Source organism: Musca domestica, unplaced genomic scaffold (assembly GCF_030504385.1).
Source record: "Musca domestica strain aabys unplaced genomic scaffold, Musca_domestica.polishedcontigs.V.1.1 7, whole genome shotgun sequence".
NCBI classification, from domain to species: domain Eukaryota; kingdom Metazoa; phylum Arthropoda; class Insecta; order Diptera; family Muscidae; genus Musca; species Musca domestica.
In genome coordinates, this window is record NW_026712383.1 from 9,012,286 (window position 1) to 9,033,150 (window position 20,865).

The following is a 20,865-nucleotide window of genomic DNA, read 5'->3' on the forward strand; positions in this document are numbered from 1 at the left end:
TTTAAATGACAAATATAATTAGTTCCCATATTACGGTAATGGGTGTAAAATAGTAATTATATTTGACTATTCTGAAATCAGTCTGACCTCAATTATGAGGTGGATAAAACTATTTTTACTTATTTAAATCACGTGATTTTTTTTAGTTTGACATGCTATGTTGTTCTGCTATATTTTCGATTTGGCCTCTATTTGTCATCTTGGATTTTAAGGGGTGAAGAAAGTTTCCAATGTAGGTCGATGTTTCGCATTTTACCATATTTCAAAGGATTTGGCTAAAAATGTGTATTTGGGGGTGAAAATCTTACACAAACATTTCAACATATCTACAAATTTTAGAATTTTCTCCATGTAATAGTACCCCCTCAAGTCCACCTTTTGGCGGACAAACAGACCGACATGGTTAGGGGGACTTATGAGGACTCTAATGCGCAATCTGAGGTGCTAATGGGTTTAAAAAAGTAATTAACTTTGGCTATTCTTAAATCAATTAGCCCTCAATTATGAGGTGTACAAAGTACAGTAAATTCCAAATTACTGCTCATTTGACTAAAAATTAAAAACTATTCGACCAGTACGTGAACATTTATAACATTTATATCTTTGAATAATTATGTTTTGACAAATATGCATAATAGACAAAACCTACGGGCCGGCAACGCGGACCGGGCCAGCTAGTTAATTCATAGAAAACAAAAAATAAATTCTTCCTAAAAATGTGATTTAATATTACCTTAGATATTATTTACAGTTCATTGCTTTTATTTGTATATATATTCTGATCAGCGTTAAATTTAAGACGATTCGTCTGTTGTAATCACGCTACAGTTAAAACGAATAAAGATAGAAAGCTACAATTTTGCACAGATCAGTCTTTTGCAGGCAGGTCAAGTTCGTAGATGAGCTACATCGGTCCACTATCGTATGGCCCCTTATCTAACGGTCCCCTTAATATTCGATATTTTGATGATTTTAGTCACGTTTTTCAATGGAAATGCCTAAAATTCTACACCAGGAGTTCTTTGGGGTATACTTTGGGCGTACCATATAACGGTACCTTCCGATATTTGGTATTATTGTCTGAAAATCCGCATAAGGAGCTCCTTCTGAGTACTCAATCCTGGAAGAGAATTTTCTATATATATCCACGATATGGTATATATCCCATATTACGGTAATTCCCAATATTCGGTAATCATCAAAATACCGAATATTGGGAAGTACCGTATAATGCGGATATACGATATCGTGTAGCTACATTTTTGAATGAAATTGTCTGAAAATTAACACAAGGAGTTCCTTCTGAGAAGTTTTCCCCCTGGAAGAGAATTTTCTATATAGGCCCACGATATCGTGTATCCTCCATATAATTGTACCCCCACGGTTTTTATTTAAATAAATATTTACCAAAATTGGGAAGTAAGAAATAGTCTAGATGATGTCCCAAAAATGTTGGACAACAAAACAAAACAAAATATAAAATAATTTATATCATACTTCATAACAGCTGGTATACCCTTGTTGTTGTCTTAAATAACATATACCTTAATCAAAGGTATCGGCAGGTTAATGGTTTTTTGCCATTTTACCTCATTGTTTGTACTCAATCTGGATATGTTGGGTATTACGATAAACATAATTTTACCTATGTTTTATTAGAAAAGAAAACGACATAGTTGTACTATTTATATTAATGACGAAAAGAATGCAATGCAGGAGTCGGAGACGAATAATTTAATTGGAGCCTAAAGCTCTGGAGGAAAACCGCTTAAACCGCTTTTAAACCGCTTTGTAACCCATTTCGTTAAGACAGGCTGGTATAGATAAGGCTGATCAAAAATATTTTCAATATTTTGAGTTTTAATGAATTCTTCAATTTTTTGCCAATTACGTTTTCTGCTAAATGTCCTTAAATGGCGCTTGGGAAAACAACGTCAAAAGCATTTCATGCTGTTGTTCTCGTCATTGTCAAAAATGAAATAACCTTAGGCACACATCCATCCTCTCAGTGGTTGAGAGGGTGTGATTTAAAGGGTTTTTTTGTTTTGATTCTTCGTTCGTATCCTTGAAAAGGATTCCCTATCTTAAAATCGGGAAGCAAAAACAACAATAAACGCAGCGGCAGAAACCAAAAATGCGAGTAGCTTTGAAATCAACGGGATAAATAAACAAGTAAGCAAAGGCTATAGTCGTGCGGGGCCGACCATTTGATACCCTACAACACTACAATATGTTAGAAGCCCCCTCATGTCCAAATTCATTTTTTAAGATTTCGCTTTTGAAATTATATCACGGAGCACTGCCCAGATATTACCCTTAGCATTTTGACCTGTGACATTTTCGCAATATTTATGCACTCCGTCGTGCTGTGAGTTTTTGTGGTCCATTTTACAGCTAAATATATTCCAATGGTCATCCAAAATGCCAGAATTCTTCCCTGTGCTTAAATATCTTCAATTGTGTGTTCAGGAAATTTTTTTCTGTTTTTGGTTCATTTAAACCCCTAAATATTTTGCGATCATCTCCAAAAGCAAGAGGCCCCTCTGTGTCTCTAAATTTAGAGTCATCTATATGATTTCCTTGTCTACCATATTTGGCTATATTCGTCAACGAAATCAGCAAAAAAGGCAGAAGTTCACATTTTGAGTATTTCGACTATCGCCTGTAAGTAATGTTGGTATTTTTCAGACAAAAGTAGTGGTTCATTCTACCCGCTGTGCTAAACTCTGACTTCATGCGAGATTTCGTGTCCATTTGTTTCTATTTGTGACCTTTATAACGGCTGCAAAATCAGGAACATTTTAGTTGTTGGTCTATTTTAACCCCTAAATATATTGCGGACATCTTTGAAAACAATAGGCCTAGCCCATCTGAGCCTAACCCTACCCTTTTTGTGAGGATCGGACGATAATTGCAATCTGTATATAATATCCCAAACCTGTGTTGTAAGGTGGAAAAATATTACAAAATGTATACCTTAATATTATAAGTCAAATTAAATAGATCGCATGCGATAAAAAATATGAAAAAATTAAAAAATGTCACAAAATACTACAAAATCTATATTAACATCATTTTTGACTTATTTTTATGCGATCTTTTTAGATTTTTTACTTTTATGTCAAGAGCGCGTTCTGAATTGGCAAAATTTGTCAAAATCGGTCCAGCCATTCTTGAGATATAATCATTCCATCTAACATTCCTTTCCTTTGTATATACACATTGTATATATTTCGCTATATATATCCGATATATTTACTATCGGCATCTACGTAACGGTCAGAATTGACCTGTTCGTCTATTTATGATTTAGCCGGGACTAAAAATACTCGCGGTTTAATGGAAATTTGACTTTTATTTAACACAAATATATAGTCTTTTTCACCCACTAAATATTACCCGATGACCATCAAAATTGGAAGGCATCTGCCCAGCCCGAAGCTCTAGCCACATGCTAATTTCCGCGTCGATTAGTCCATAATTGCGACCTGTAGAGCAACTGCAAAATCAAGAAATTTTTCAGTTATTGGTCCATTTCGACCCCTAAATATTATGCGATCATCTCCAAAAGAAATAGGGTTCTATTCTGACCTTAACCCCACCTCCATTCTAAGTTTCGTGAAGATCGGGCCATAATTGCGACCTGTAGAGTGATTACAAATTAACATGGACAGACGGACAGACGGACAGACGGACGGACGGACATACATAGCTAGACCGACTCAGCTCGGCGAGCTAGGAAGATCCATATATACTTTCCTATATGGGAAACCAATATTTCGAGGTGTTACATAAATTCTGGCCCAATCAAACTTATAATACCCCCAACACATAGTGTTGTAGGGTATAAAAACAAGCCAAAGAAAAACAGAAATTCACAAAGTATCGGAAAAAAATAGATAATGAAAATAGAACAATAAATTCTATAAAATCTAAATCCGCGGCGATATGGAAATTTTATATACATTTTTCGATTTAAAGACCATTTTATATAACATATTTTCTTGTTTGCACAATTTTGTTTTCATCTGTTTATTGTTGTATATTCAATAGATATTTTCTGTTGTCTTTTTTATTTCTTCTTTGATGTTTTCTTTTGTACAACTTCATTTGTTGACGTGGTAGCAACAGGAGGCACGTTGTGAACGCAAGTGTTTTGTTATTTTGTTATTCGTTGCTTTTGCCTTGTTTGAAGTAAAACACTTATTTGGTCTCAAAACACCAAGGGCTTATGCATTTCTATGTTCCCAATTGAACCGACGACCGGAACTGAATGACTGAATTCACTGATATTAGTTTGTTTTCTTTTAACAGCCTCTTTTCGATGAAACTACAACAAACAGCCTTTACGAGTTATATTTCAGCTGTTTTCTGCAAATATGTGCAGTTATTGGTGCTCGTCATCAAGAGAGCTTCTAAAAGTCAGCTGTTAGGAAAAAGCTTCATTCAGAGTTCAAAATTCAGGCAGGTGTTTTGTTGCAGGACATTCTCGATTGGCTGGCATTCTCTCTCCAACCCTTCCATTTTTCTTTAACCAAGCTACAAACACATAACATCTAAAAATCCACATTAGTGTAACCATCCTTCCATTGTCTAATAGCAGTAGAAGACTCTGGCTTATTTTCAAATGTTGTCTTTTAACTTCTCACCAGAGCAAAATTTGGGTGAAAGCTTTGGGATTTCTTACATTACTAGTTCATAAGGAACACACAACCCTTGTTTGGGCACAACTAAGGACGCTTTTGTTGTTCAAATAAATAGGACTCTATTTCGATTCACTCTTATTTCTTTCCATGACATTTATGTCGATGTCCTTGATTACATGGTCTACATTTACAGTTGTAAATTGTATTATCTTGGGCATGCTTACACCAGACAGTTTCATTAACATTATAGCTTATGTACTCTTCAATAATATACACACAACAACCTATTCATCATCGCCCAGAAAATTTCTGCAAAGAAAAAGAGAAGTTCCTGCTATTGTTATTCAGTCTGTGAAACTAATTTCAAAGTTCAAGCGAAAACAGAGAGTGGGCTGAGATATATATATATATATAATAATGTCTCTCTTTATTCATTCCCTTCCTCTTTTTTGTAATTTTTTTGTTGTCATATGTTTAACTGCTATCATATGCCGGCATTTAATGGACTATGGACTTGTGTCCCTTTCAAGCTTAGCGTATATTCATCAGATGTTAAGCTTTATCACTTTCTTTGTAAGAGAGTTTTATTTAATTCTCTCTACACAATTTAATTTCACTGTTGGGAAGGAGTTTGGGATTTTCTGCCGCCATCAGTGTGCGATTGGAATACACTCACCTGTTTTTCATTTGGCCTCTCCCTATTGGTCTTATACCACGAATAATATTCTTCTTTATCTGGGAAAAAGAATGCAAGCACAAAAATTATAGTGATGATAGCGATGTAAGTTTTAATATCCAACCTACCTACCAATGCCAAATTGTTTGTATTTTCAATACTATGTATGTCGATTGTTATTCTTCTATTACAGTTTCAAATCTATATATTTTGAAGGTTAAAAAAACTATTCGGACTCTTTTTAAATATTATTTATTTTTTTATCATTTAGTCGGAAGAGCCGACTATATGATACCCTACTGTGTAGTACGAGTAATTAGAACTGTCGTTAAAAAACTACGAACCAAATAATAATGCTGTATAGTGCATGATATAACTTCGATAAGGATTATATTAAAAAATAATTATTGGTGCAATGGGTATTCCGGACCGAGTTTCACCAAATGGTTAAATTCGGTTGAATATGAAAAAATCTATTCAATTTGGGCTGATATTAAATATATCATGAGCCGTAAAATCGGATGAAGATGTATATCGAAATTATATAAAAATCTGAACCGACCTCGATAACATTTTGGCAGAGGTATTTTCGGGCAGTATCTGATGCCCTGTGTCAAATATCATTGAGTGGAAAGCACTTTACAAATGTAAGGGACCTTGACACAAAATCGGATAAAACATATATTTGGAGCTATAGCTATATCTAAACCGACTTTCACCAGTTTGAAGTACTTATTTCTAGGATGAATTCAAACGAAATAGTCAAACTTCAGTCCATTTGATCTGATATAAGCTATTTGGTGCACAATGAACTTGATATCGGATAAATATATATATGGGAGCTATATCCTAATCTTATCCGATCTCGATAAACTTTAACAAGCGTATTTTTGAGCTCTATAAGTTATCTGGTATTTTTAGAATAAGTTTAGATGCGTTCGAATTGGTCACCTTTGGCACGAATTATGGCCCTCAAACGGCCAATGAAACCGTCACACGCTGCCCAAATGTTGCTCTGTCGTATTTTGGGCCATTCCCGGCGAAACGTTTTCTTGAGGTGATCGGCACTTTGGTATTTTTTAGTTCAAACCGTGCTTTTCAAAATACTCCAGACACAATAGTCCAACGTATTGTTATCCGGAGATTTTGGAAATGAAGCAGGAAACTTCATTTTGTAACCATTCTTGGGTGGCGCGAACTGAGTCCTGTTGGAATGTCCAAGATCTGCGGCCAAAATGTTTGCGTGCCCAAGGTTTTAGTACGAGCGGAGAGCGACCATCGGCTCTTATGGCGGCCCACACCATCACCATGGCCGGCGCTTGTGTTCTGTGGCCAACCGAGGTGCACATTTTCAGCTGACCTCTTTGGCAAGTAAACACGATCATTTTGCTTGAATACAAAAAGCTGGACAACGAATGTTTTCTCATCGGAGAAACCCAAAGTCGGAAGTTCACCACTATTTTCCTTCTGTTGTGGTATAAGTTCTTGCACTTTGTGTAATTTCAATGGCTTTACCCTAGGCTCTTTTTCAATATTTGCCGAATGGAATATTACGATATGTTCAGCTCACGAGCCATTTTTCCGCCACTGCGAAGCGGGTTTCGATCAAGGCATTTCTTTGCTTTTCGAACCATTTTTGCTGATGTTGCTCTTTTCTTCCGTCCACTTCCTTGACGTTGGGGTACGCTACCAGTATCACGGTATCGAACGATGGTGCGAGACACAAAATATTTTTTCACATTTAAATGCAGGAGTGCTCTAACGATAGCCGCTTGTGGTTTTCCAACTAAATATAAAGAAATCACTTTATCACGCTTGAATTCCATCATAAATAACTTTTTTTCTGGAAAATTCTCACCAAAATTCTTTTGTACGCTTGTAAACAATATAATGAGCTATCATAGGAATAATTTTAATAGCTGTCGGACTAGTGGCTTAGAAATGACAGCAGTCTGAAATTGGTTGCATTTTTTTCATCTAATCCTGTATTGAAAAATATATATGGGAGCAATAGATATATCTGATCGAGTTTCACCAAATGGTAAAATTCGGTTAAATATGAAAAAATCTATTCAATTTGGGCTGATCTAAAATTTAATAAAATTTGACTGACATATTTTAGAGCAGTATCTTAACGGCCTAAAACATATACATGGAAGCTATAGCAAATTTGAAGGACAGACTGGCATGGATAAGTCGATTCAGGAAGTGATTTTATGAAGATCTTCAAAAGAAAATATGGGTCTATCCAGCTGCCTTCTCCATGACACAAACAAATCCACAAAGGCATAATACCCTCACCACTATGTGGTGTATGGTATAAAAAGAAAGATCAAATTTGGAGGGTATAAGCACCTAACACAAACACTCAACGAACCCCTAACATTTTCAGATTTCAAAGTTTTTTGTACTCAAATGACAAAACAAAAGCTTTAATCATTGTAATCATTCGTGTTTCGGTATCAAAAGGATTTAATCAATTCCGCAAGATGGACTCTCGGACAACTAATGTTTTCTCATCGGAGAAAACCAACTTCGGCAGTTCATAACTTTCGGCCAAGCGAAGCAACTCTTTAGCTCGTTTGAGTCTATTTTCTTTCTGTTGCGGTGTAAGTTCTTGCACTTTTTGGAATTTCAATGGCTTTACCCCGAACTAATTTTTCGATGTTTGCTGAATGGAATATTGCGATATGTTCGGCTCACGAGCCATTTTTCGGCCACTGCAACGCGGGTTTCGATCAAGTCGCTTCTTTACTTTTCGAATCATTTCTGGTGATGTTGCTGGTTGTCGGACGAGTGGCTTGGAGATGACAGCAGTCCGAAGTTGGTTGCAGTTTTTCATCTTACCCTGTATACTTTGCAGGGTTTAAAATTTATATTTCGAGGAATAATGGAATGACGAACATAAAAAGCTTTTCTGAAAATTGTTCCATTGAATATAGAAATTAATTAAAATCCAAATGGGGACACCTAAATTCAATATATATTGAATAACTCTAGTTAACAATGTTATATTTCAAGATTATAACAATATACAATAATAATTTTTCTTTTGCAGTAAATTTGCCTTAATTTATCTTTAATATTAATTTTTTCATTAGTGATAAAAAAATATAAACAAATTTTGGTTACACAAATAAAATGTTACTTTCAACAAATAAAAAGAAAAACAATTTTAAATGCAAATTGTTTTCTTTTTTTGATGAATATTATATTGCCTAGCATAAGTGGGTCTCATTGCTGTTTTACTTTCCCCAAAAATGCACATCATTAATCATTCTGTGTGTGTGATTTTTGCTCATGTCATGTTTGTTTGTCAAATATCGCAATATTTCGCCAGAAACCAATATAAAAATTACAATCATTTCTTCCTTCGCTGAAAATTACAAATTGTGACTGTAATTTGCATAAGATTACATTTCAGACCAATATTGCATCCTTGGAATTTTGATAATTTTATTCAGTTTGGTATAAAGAAGCATGTGTTCGGTCTCTCAGGCATGTTTTACTGTCCCCAATGCGAAAATATAATCAATTTTAAGACCCTGAAATTTGGTATCTGACTATATCCCACAGCATGTGAAAGTTCTGAATTGTTGTCTACTGATTGAATTAATGTTTTTGGGACTTTCAGAACACCTCAAGATGGGGGCTACTCCAGGACTTTAAAAATAGATCGATTTTATATACTTCCTTCAATGAACATTTCGTTGATGAATATTTTAATTAATTAATATACCTACATTTCAATTGAGACTGAGAAATCCATGAAATTAAAAATTAGAGTTTATTGTTATATGAGTCTAGCACCTGTACAATTTTTTTATAAAATATCTACAAAATGATTAAACGCTATAAGCATTACAAAATTTAATAACCCCCACCATAATGTATCGGAGTTGAATATTGAGGTTGTCATCTATTCCGAGTTTAAAATACTAAATTTGGAAAAAAATTAGTTAAACATTTTGCTAAAATCTCAAAAGATACAAAATTTTTCTGCCATTCTAACAGGACACATTAAAAATTCTAGGTACCGAAGTTCAACAATTCTGTAGGAAAATGTGACTCTAATCGTCAAAACAACGAATATCGAGATGTAAGTTATATGGAGGCTTTATTAAACGTGGACCTGTGCAAAATTTTAGCTTCCTATCTTTATTCGTTTTGACTCTAGCGTGATGGACAGACGGAAAGTGCTAAATTGTCTTAGAATTTTATGGTGACCAAAAATATATATACTTTGTTATGTCTAAAATGATTATTTCGATGAGTTACAAACGGAATGACGAACTTTATATACTCTACATACTATGTACGGTGGAGGGTATAAAAACAAATTCATTTCATTATTTGTACACGGCATACTATGATCATAACATTAGAAATCGCAAATTGTATAAGAAATATTAAAAGAAGGAATGGAATAAAGAAAAACAACAACACTCCTGCAAAAAACAGTCCGGCCGACCCTTAGCGATTATCTACCAACGATAGAAGGAAGGTCATGGTTGTCGACCAAAGAGCTAATGGTTTTCTACGTCGCCAAAACCTCCATCAGGTTGAATGTTGATTTCTAACCTATGTCTTGGTTGGCTGAATGTCACTTAAATCGGAAAAGAAATTTGCACAAACTAACATTTAAATGTTTTTTGTTTTTTATTCGATGTTATTTGCATTGCTTTACTGTTGGCCACTTTGCTTGTCGTTTCTTTGCTACGTCCATGCCTATAAATATTTGCTCAAGGTTTCAAAGAATTTTACTAGTGTGGTAGCTATAAATTGAAAGAGATTTTGTAGGCAGATGTATGGTCTTAAGACTTTATTTGGTAAAATGATTCATTTTTCTTGAATTGAAAAGATCAAATAGTGATAAAAGTATTGTAACAATATATATTGAATAAAGATCCGTCTCTTGCTTTGAACGTGTGAAGTATTTTGTTGATTTCTATAACCAATGCGTTTGAGCCAAAAATGAATTTCAATAATTTAATTAGCAATTGGAAATAATTGCCTGATTATACCCTACACCACTTTGTGGTGATGGTATTATGTCTTTATGCATTTGTTCGTAACGTGCAGAACGAAGCGAGATAGACCCATAATTCATTGAATCACTTTCTGAGTTGATTTATGCATATCAGTCCTTATGTACATGTATTTTTGTGAACAATTTGCAGGTCTTATTTATTATCCGATTGAGATGAAATTTTCCAGACAAAGGACGAACCCTATTGAAATTGGTGATAATCGGTTCAAATTTATAAAAAGCTCCCATATATACCTTCTACCGATTTCGGGTTATTATGCAACAAATGGCCAATATCAGTCCAATTGACTGAATTTTGGAAGCAAGCACATCAAATTTGTTGAAAATCGGTTTAGATATAGCTATTGCTCCCGCATATATGTTTCATCCGATTTGGGTCCCGATTTAAGTCCCTTACATGCGTAATATGCACTCCACAATTATGATATATGGTACCATATACCTTATAGAATTCATACAGAATCCCCCCTAGAAGCAAGTGCTTATAATTTTGGTGATAATCGATTCATATATAGCTATAGCTCCCATATATATTTTTCATCCTTTTGGTGCTTCACATGCATAATATGCACTTCACAACAATGATACTTGATACCAGGTATCAGATACTACTCGAAAATACATCTGCCAAATTATATCATGATCGGTTCAGGTTTTTATATAGCTTCGATATACATTTTCATCCGATTTCACGGTTATTGCTCATCATATATGTAGCCCAAATCAAATAGATTTTTTTTATATTCAACCGAATTTTATCATTTGGTATTTCGTTCATAGTTGGTATGATCTACTTCGCATAAATTCCCAATATAAGGTAGTTTGTTACGTGAGCTCTACTAAATACGCATAGTGGTATGGGGTATCATATGGTCGGCCCACCCGACTTTTGACCTTTACTTACTCTTTAATAGATGTCAATGTAAAGTAGGCGTGCTGCGATATCCTTATTATATTTACATTTAAATTTGAACGAATTTCTAGTAAACTTTCTAGGGTCTTCATAAGAAAGGTAGAATGCTAATCGGTCAATAGGCTTTGGGTAATGTCTAACTAGGTTTCTAGGATTTGAGAATATAATAATGGACCTCTTTTCGTAGACTGGTTACTAAGAACAATATAAGACAAGCCTTAAAAATCTTCCATAAGATAGCAATCGCCGAATCAAATGCATTTGGCAACATTGTTGGTATAATGCCATCCAGACCAGGAGACTTGAACGGTTGAAAGTTTTTGCTTGCCCATGTACCATCATACTGTCCTTTAAGTATAAGTTGATCTATTCAGCATTAGTTTTAACTGTCAATAAATTGTTTGAATAGTAGATGAATACATCGGTATGTATGTAATCGTTCAGATGTGTGTATCCGTTTGTGGGTGTTTGTAATTTACATAAATGTGTTAAAATAAATGTGTTACTTGTTACTCATTAACTGAGAACTGTTGTTATTTTTGTGTGTTTCAACACGTTTTTTAAGGTTTGCTTGCACGAATGAATGTTAATTTAAAGACACACAGGAAGCAAGTGCTGTGCTTGGGGCGTTACATGAAGCCTGTAACAGGTAAATACATGTTGTACAGTGGCTATGTGGGACACTAGAAAAGATTATGTAAACCTAAGATTTTCCTATAGACCCAAAATGTTTTGATCCAAACCTGGTATATCATAATGTTATTGTCAAACTTAGATCGAGTTCGGAGATGGACAATATCGGTTCACTCCTTCTGGTAAAAATTTCAATATTTTCCAAAAAATAATTTAAAACACAGATGGCGAAAGGATAATCCAACTTTGTTCTAACTTTGCGTAACCTAAAATTTGCATCAGTGCTAGGTCAGGTGCAAAAATGGACAATATCGGTCAACTCAATCAAGTACCTCCCCACAAACTTGGAATAATTATCACTCTTATTTAATGTGATGTGAGAGACTGATGGTCTTCAAATTACACGCCTCACAATATTTTTATTAACACAAGGTCTAGTATCAAATTGGAATATATCGGTTCACACCTTCTGGTACCTTCCCCCACAAAGGGTCAAAATTTTTAGTATCCATGAAGCTTATAAAAAGCGAAATTAAAATTCCATTCAGACTTGGAACATCTCGATATATCTATAAACACAAGATCGTTTATAAAGATGGTGGAGATCGAACCATTTGTTCTGGTACCTCCCACACAAAGGGTCAAAATTTTAAATAATTAAAACGATTATAAAATCCGAAATAAGTATCCGATTATCTTCAAATTAAACATATCACAATATTTTTATTAACACTAGGTCTGCTGTGAAATTGGAACATATCGGTTCAGTCATTCTGGTACCTCCACAAAGGGTCAAATTTGGGGTATCCATGAAGCTCATAAAACGCGAAAATAAAGTCATATTCCATTCAGACTTGACAAATCTTAATATTTCCATCAATACAAGATCTGTTATAATGATGGTAGAGATCGGAGCATTTTTTCTGGTCTGGTGTGAAGATGGGATGTATCAGTCCACTCCTACTGGTACCTCCCCCACAAAGGGTCAACATTTTGAGCAGCTATGAAACTCATAAAACGCGAAAATAACTTACGATTCCATTCAGACTTGGTACATCTTAATATTTTCATCAACACAAGATATTTTTTAAAGATGATAGCGATTGCACCGTTTCTTTTGGTACCTCCCCCACATAGGGTTCAAGATTTTGAGCAACAAAACGCTCAAAAATAAAAATGAGCATCCATCTCTCTTCAAATTTCACACATCCAAGTATTTTATTTAACGCAAGATATGTTGTGAAGATGATATATATTTTCCAACCCCTTCTGGTACCTCACCCACAAAGGGTCACAAATTCCAATACTTATATCCGTCAGAACTTGCGAAACAAGTCAGCGATTCCCCACAACTTGTTACGCATAGAGCAAGTGCAAAAACAAGAAATTTTTCTGGTTTTGGTCAATTTGAACCTTTAAATATTTTGCGATCGTCTCCAAACACAATAAGCTTCTATTCAGACCTTAAACCCACCTCCGTGCAACATTTACTAAGATCTGGTCTTAATTTCGACCTGTACCATGATTACAATTTAACATGGACATGTGTAGAGACCGATTAATGGACAGACGAACATGCATAGCTATATCGATTCAACTGGGCGAGGTAGGAAGATCCATATATAATTTCTCATGTCTTGAATCAATATTTCCAGGTGTTACATAATTTTGGGCCCAATCAAATTTATAATACCCTGAATACATACTGTTGTAAGGTATAAAAAGTTATTCTATCACAGAATCGTACGGCAACACCTACTTTTTAAGCCAAATGTGAATTATGTACGAATAATGTTACAGATAAATTGAAGTACATGTGGACATTACATGCAAGTTTGTGGCAAACGTAAACGATAAAATCAAATAATACCAGATTGAATGCAGGTGTGGGTGTCTGAATTAAAGTTTTATATTTACAACAGCTGTCAACAACAATTTGTAGTTGTAGTTGTTATGATGTCCTTTGTGGTTGTACTGCTGAACTGATAGCGGCCATTTTGTAAAAAAATATCGGACACTTTTCTCTTGCATCTTTTGATCGCTTCATTACGCACATGTAAACAATGCATATGAATGCATTTGACTGCCGACACCAAAAGAAGATAAATGCACAGGTTTGAGCTTCATTATATTTCTTTATGTCGTCGTGTTTGTAAATATGCTATTGCGTGTGGGACAACGCAGGCTGTTAAAAGAACAACATTGTATCAGTCATGCCTTTTTGTACGTTACAGCTATGTGAGACGTGTTTTTATGGCAGGAGAAACACTATGTGTGTTGCAAAAGTGTGAAAAAGATATAAAAGGACTTATTTAATTTTCAATCCATCAGACTAAATTAATTTATCAAAATAAACAAAATATCATTTATTTTTCAAGTTTTAGACGAATACAAAAAGGACGTTTTAAGTTCCCTATGAAATATTATCTGAAACTGGCTGATTTTACCGACTTTTACTACATATGCAGTTCTCAGTGAATGACTTTTGGTAATTTCATTCTTAAGGCAAGTATCACCACCGAATACCAAATCACATGTCGTGTTACAAATATTTTCAACAGTTTACCTTCTCTCATGATGCAGGATTATAAAAGATAAACTAGTCAAAATATTTTCTTCACAGTATTTTTGTAGCGCTAAAATTAACTACTGGCATTGCTTACAAACACGAATGTGAACTGATAACCGCATTTCTTCACATATGATAATGACGTACCTACCATAAAACTAAGAAATGGTTACATTTGTATATTTCCTCTCTCGCCCTTGCAACCCTTTTGTTAGTTGTCACTGACTTTCTGCAAAAACAATCATAAACTAGCAAATGCCTTATTGTATTTTCCGCCCCGATTTAAACTTTTTATTTTTATGACTTTTCTGCTCTTGTTACAATGACAATTAGTGGGAAACAACATTGGTTATTTCACATTTAACTTTTAAATCCAAGGATTCAATCAAGGTAAACGAAATGTGGTATATCAACGACCATACCATAGAAAAAGTCAACGAAAAAGTTGTAAAATATTTTTTTACAAGGATATGTATGTATTTTCAAATCACAGGACAATGACATTTAATGAAATGAAATTCTTTTTTAGGTATGAAGGATATTTTACTGCGTTTCGAAGACAAAATTTAAAAAGTTTGATTCAATATAGATTTAAGCGCGTCACTACTATGTTCTATGTAATTGTATGGGGAAAAATTACAACTTTAAGAAGCTGCATAGAAGACTATTTAGTAGAAGCGGGTTCTGGTCATATGCTAGGTAAATTTCATACGATAACAGCACATACCAAGAGTACATGGATTTAATTATGTTCTTCTTCACTCCATTGGCTAAACATTTGATATTTCGAAATTTGTGGAAATATTGTATTATTTTATAGCCGCAAATGATGATAACATTTTTTCAAATGCATTGACACCTATTTCAGTTAAATGACCAAAAAATCGCTGTTTCTCAATTAAGTACGTGACTTTGTATTTTGAGAACTTAGACGATTCCAACTGTCCTTGTATACGTACATTAGTACATTATTTAAAATAAATCGTTAAAGAACAAAATGTTTACGATTGAAGATTAGGTGAGCCCAACATAAAAATACATTTTTTATAGACTTTACAGGGAACGAATTGAGAGGCTATAAAACACTTTCTTTAGATTTTCTCTTGGGCGTCATAAAATAAAATAATGCGAAGAATATTTTAAAATAAATGATGAGTAATTTGCAAAATGGCAATTGCTTTTTTAGCCATGTGTTTGTGCTTTTTAGCAATGTGTTTAATTATTTATTTTAATTTTCTGATTTGTAATAAGGTATACATACAAATCAGAAAATTAAAATAAATAATTAAACACATTGCTAAAAAGCACAAACACATGGCTAAAAAAGCAATTGCCATTTGTGAGTCAATTCGTAAGAAAAAGTTTGTTTGTTTATAGCCTACAATACAATGTGTTTGTAACACCAGGAAATATTGGTCCTAGACCCATCCTGTTGTATATCGATTTTAATATCTCGCCGAGCTGAGTCCGTCAATTTGCCTATTGTATTTATGGCCTGATCCTCATGAAGTTTGGCACGGTGTTGTGGTTAGCATAGGAATAGAACCCTATTGTTTTTGGAGAAGACCACAAAATATTTAGAGGATGAAATAGATTACAAACTGAATTTTTCGCCGAATCACAGTGTTATTTTGCATGAGGTTAGAGTGTATGATAGGGTAGAAGCTTACCATTTTGGGTTGTCCCTAGATGAATAACGATGTTTAGCGGATAAAATGGAGCACAACTTATCTGTGAGAAAACACAAAATCTCCATCCAACTGCGAATAATTTTAATGCTAAAGGCCACTCACAGGTGAATTTACAAAAACATAAAATGGGTCTATTAACAAGACAGAGGGCCTAAGTATTGGCAATTTTGCATGATATCTGTCTGTCTGTCTTAGGTTAAAACCCGGTCGATTAATTTTTGCTTGTCTACATAAAATTATTTTAAAAAGGCAAAGCAGAAAAGCATTCATTATCAAAACCGATCATAAATTGGAGGAGGGTAACTCTCCTAAATGTACTAATTGGTGTTGGGGTATCATAAAGTCGGCCCCGCCCGAGTTTGGGCCTTTCTTTATTGGTTTTTAATTAACTCAAATATGTACTCCAATATCTTGCTGTATCTCTTCATTCAAGGGGTGAGAAATGGCTGACTACAACCTTGGCTTATTTTTAATATTTGAGTTGTAGTGCGTCATCAATGGTGACGGGTACTTCATGTCAACTGATCTTTATTTTAATACCCACCATTCTTTGTCATTCCCTTTTTAACAAATAGAAAAAAACATCATTTAAGACCCATAAGGACTAAGAATGTATATATACCCTAGACCTATAGCCCCCATATAAAGATCTTAATGTTTACCATCCCTTCCATACTATAGACATAGATAGTAGCCATAGACAGATTTACCATGAAAATCATAAAGATTTTTACTATGATAATACAACGCTTTTACTGATTAAGAATCAAAATCAGAGAGCTTATTTCTGCTTGAAAATAAATGGAAATTGCTCAACAACTTTAAACAAGCATCTATTTCCTGTAGGTCTGTTTTGACAGGTGGCTAATATCTTAAAAGATTATCATAATCGATGAAAAGTTGAAAATATATATATTATTAAATTAATTTAAAAATTTGATTAAAAAAGGCTACATTTAAAAGTTATGAATTGAAATTAAAATATTTTTATAAATGTAAAGGAAATTGATTAAAAGCCTTCAATTGTATTCAATTGATAAATGTTTGAAAATAAAAAATAAAATTAATATATTAATTAGGAATATGGAGCTAAATCGAAGTGTGGACCTACTATTTTGGAATGGAGGTTTCCTTGCTGGTAAGAAAAGAAATTGAAGGTTAAAACTTTCAAATTACTTAATATCGACTGGCTACTTTATATAGAGTGCTTAATCCTAAATAAGGACCGTTCCTCACAAGTCACAAGTTATATAGGAGAAATTTGAATACATGGATAGTATTAGAAAAATTTTCGTAATGAATGGAAACATTTTCCGAATAAGAAATAAAATTAAATCCTTTGGAAAGTGTTGTCAATCACTTCAAAATATCTACTTGTAAAATATGATCAAAACCAGCAAAATATCTGAAATCGGAGAGAACAATTTTAATACGACAAGGTCTTCAAGTTTCAATAGAAATAAAACGAAAGTTTTTGGGAAATAAGAACAAATAACATTTACCTCATTCATCTCCCATCTTTCGATTACACTTGATTTTCTATTTGGTTTGCTCCGTTTTTAGAGACTTTCTCTCCCACAAATACAAATACAAATTTTCAATATCTTTTGCCAGGCCTTTTTATACCCTCCACCAAAAAAGGTATGGACAAAGTATATATATTCTTGATCAGCGTAAAATTCTAAGACGATTTAGCCCTGTCCGTCCGCCTGTCCGTCTGTTGTAATCACGCTACAGTCTAAACGAATTAAGATAGGATGCTAAAATTTTGCACAGATCTCTCTTTTGTCTGCAGGCAGGTCAAGTTCGAAGATGGGCTATATCGGTCTACGATATCGTATAGCCCCCATATAACGGTACCCCCCGATATTCGGTATTTTGATGATTTTACCCACATTTTTCAACGGAATTGTCTGAAAATCCACACAAGGAGTTCCCTGTGGGTACTTTATACCTCGGCATAGAATTATCTATATAGGTCCACAATATCGTATAGCCCCCATATAACGGTACCCCCCGATACTCGGTATTTTGCTGATTTTACCCACATTTTTCAACGGAATTGTCTGAAAATCCACACAAGGAGTTCCTTGTGGGTACTTTATACCTCGGCAGAGAATTGTCCATATAGGTCCACGATATCGTATATCCCCCATATAACGGTACCTCCCGATATTCGGTATTTTATGATTTGACCCACATTTTTCATCGGAATTGTCTGAAAATCCACACAAGGAGTTCCTTGTGGGTACTTTATACCTCGGCAGAGAATTATCTATATAGATCCACGATATTGTATTGCCCTCATATAACGGTACCCCCGATATTCGGTATTTTGATGTTTTTAGCCATATTTTTCAACGGAATGGTCACAAGGGGTTCCTTGTACATAAGGGGTTCTTTGTGAGCACTTTACCCACCGACAGAGAATTCTCTATATAGGTTAACGATAACGTATAGCTCCCATATAACGGTACCCCGCGATATTCGGTATTTTGATGATTTTAGCCACATTTTTAAATGGAATTGTCTGAAAATCCACACACGGAGTTCCTTGTGGGTACTTTACACGCAGACATAGATTTGTCTTTATAGGTCCACAATATCGTATATCCCCCCATATATCGGCACCTTCCTATATTAGATATTTTAAAGATTTTAAAAGAATTTTTATTGGATTTTATTTTTTTGAAAATTTTCTAATTTGTTCCAAATGGTGGAGGGTATTCAAAGTTCGGCCCGGCCGAACTTACTGCGTTTTTACTTGTTTATGGTTCAATTCGATCTTTTTATACCCTCCACCATACTATGGAGGGTATATTAACTTTGTCATTCCGTTTGTAACTCCTCGAAATACTCATATCAGACCCAACAAAGTATATATATTCTTAATCAGCGTAAAATTCTAAGTCGATTTAGCGACTTTTTAACTTTTTTTTTTTTTTTTTTTTTGTAATTGATCAGAAAATTCGATACGGAGTGTTGTAGGGTTTTAGAATATTGTTTTGACAACAATTATTGTCTCAAATATTTACCAGATCAATATAAAACAAACGGATTATAAGCACAACCAGAAAGGCAGTCTTATTATAAGGAAGTGGGAATATTCTAGTAGCGCATTATTCTATCTAATCGACTTTAAAAACATTCATATTGAAAATTTGTTCTCACAAATTTCTTAAATTTTGAAAATTACTAATCATAAATCAAATAAAGGAGAGGAAACTTCTAAAAGTTATTTCGCATCACCGTAAATTGAAATTGTTATACCCTACACAACAAGGTGGTCAGGGTATTATGTCTTTTTGCATTTATTTGTAACAGGCAAAAGGGAACGAGATAGACCCATAGTTCCTTTTGATGATCTGCATAGAATCACATTCTAAGTCGATTTATGCATGTCCGTCCGTCTGTCCGTCCGTCTGTCAATGTATTTTTGTAAACGAAGTACAGTTCGCATTTATTGCTCTATCCAGATGAAATTTTGCACAAATCATTTGTTTGCCCCAAGGACGAACCCTATTGAAATTGGAGATAATCTGTCCAAATTTAGATATAGCTTCCATATATATCTTCGTCCGATTTGCTTTTTTATTCTGCGCCAAACGTGTAATATCAGTCCGAATAGTATGGAATTTTGTACGTACGATCAAATTGGGCCTGAAAATAAGTATACCAAATTTGATCGAAATCGGTTCAGATATAGCTATAGCTCCCATATATATTGTTCATCCGATTTGTTATTTTTGTCCTCCGCTGCCGTAATATGCACTCTGTATCAACAATATTTGGGAAAATATATCAAATACAGCTCAGAAATACATTTGCTAAATTTTATCGAGATCGGTTCAGATTTGGATATAGCTCCCATATATAACTTCGTCCGATTTACCTTTGATTGTGCATCAAACGTCTAATATTTGCCCAAATTTGATGAAATTTGGCACTTACGACCGAATTGAGTCTAGAATCTAGGATATTAAATTGTGTGAAGATCGGTTCAGATATAGCTATAGCTCCCGTATATATTTTTCATCCCATTTGTTATATTTGTTACCCACAGCCGTAATATGCACTCCGTAACAACGATATGCAGGGAAATATATCAAATACAGCTCAGAAATATCTTTGCCAAATTTTATCTAGATCGGTTCCGATTTGGATATTGCTCCCATATATATTTTTGTCCGAGTTCAAATTAATTGTGCACCAAATGGGCAATACAAATCCGAATTTAAAGGATACAAATGCTTCGGAATATGTAGTCCGTTGAACTTTAATTTATAATTATAATCTTAGCGTGTATGATTGAATTCTCCCATAAAAACTTTAAACTTTTTTTATGCGCAGCTCTACTAAATTAGCAAAGTGGTGTAGGGTACCATAAAGTCGGCCTCGCCCGACTTTAAGACTTTCTTCACTAGTTTAATATTAAAACATTGCACACATGTCTATCAACTCTGTCTTGAAGGGAAAACAAGTTAAAAAGCAGTAAATTCGGCCGGGCCGAACTTTAAATAACCCCCACAATATGGAACGAATTTAGAATTTTTAAAAAAATAAATAAATAAATAAAATAAATAAAATAAATAAAATAAATAATAATAATAATAATAATAATAATAATAATAATAATAATAATAATAATAATAATAATAATAATAATAATAATAATAATAATAATAAT

General features: G+C 34.0%; 1 long non-coding RNA gene across 2 annotated transcripts in view; it reads right to left on the reverse strand.

Annotated features, from left to right (window-relative positions):
- LOC131806277 (uncharacterized) overlaps nucleotides 1-20,865 on the reverse strand; it is a 66,110-nt gene that overhangs the window by 5,372 nt on the left and 39,873 nt on the right. Inside the window, exon 1 of one of the 2 annotated variants that reach the window (XR_009343991.1) lies at nucleotides 3,966-4,943. The exons of the other annotated variant lie outside the window; for it this stretch is intronic. This is a non-coding gene — a long non-coding RNA (uncharacterized LOC131806277). Of the gene's footprint in view, nucleotides 1-3,965; nucleotides 4,944-20,865 lie in introns of those variants that run through there. 2 annotated transcript variants of the gene reach the window in all.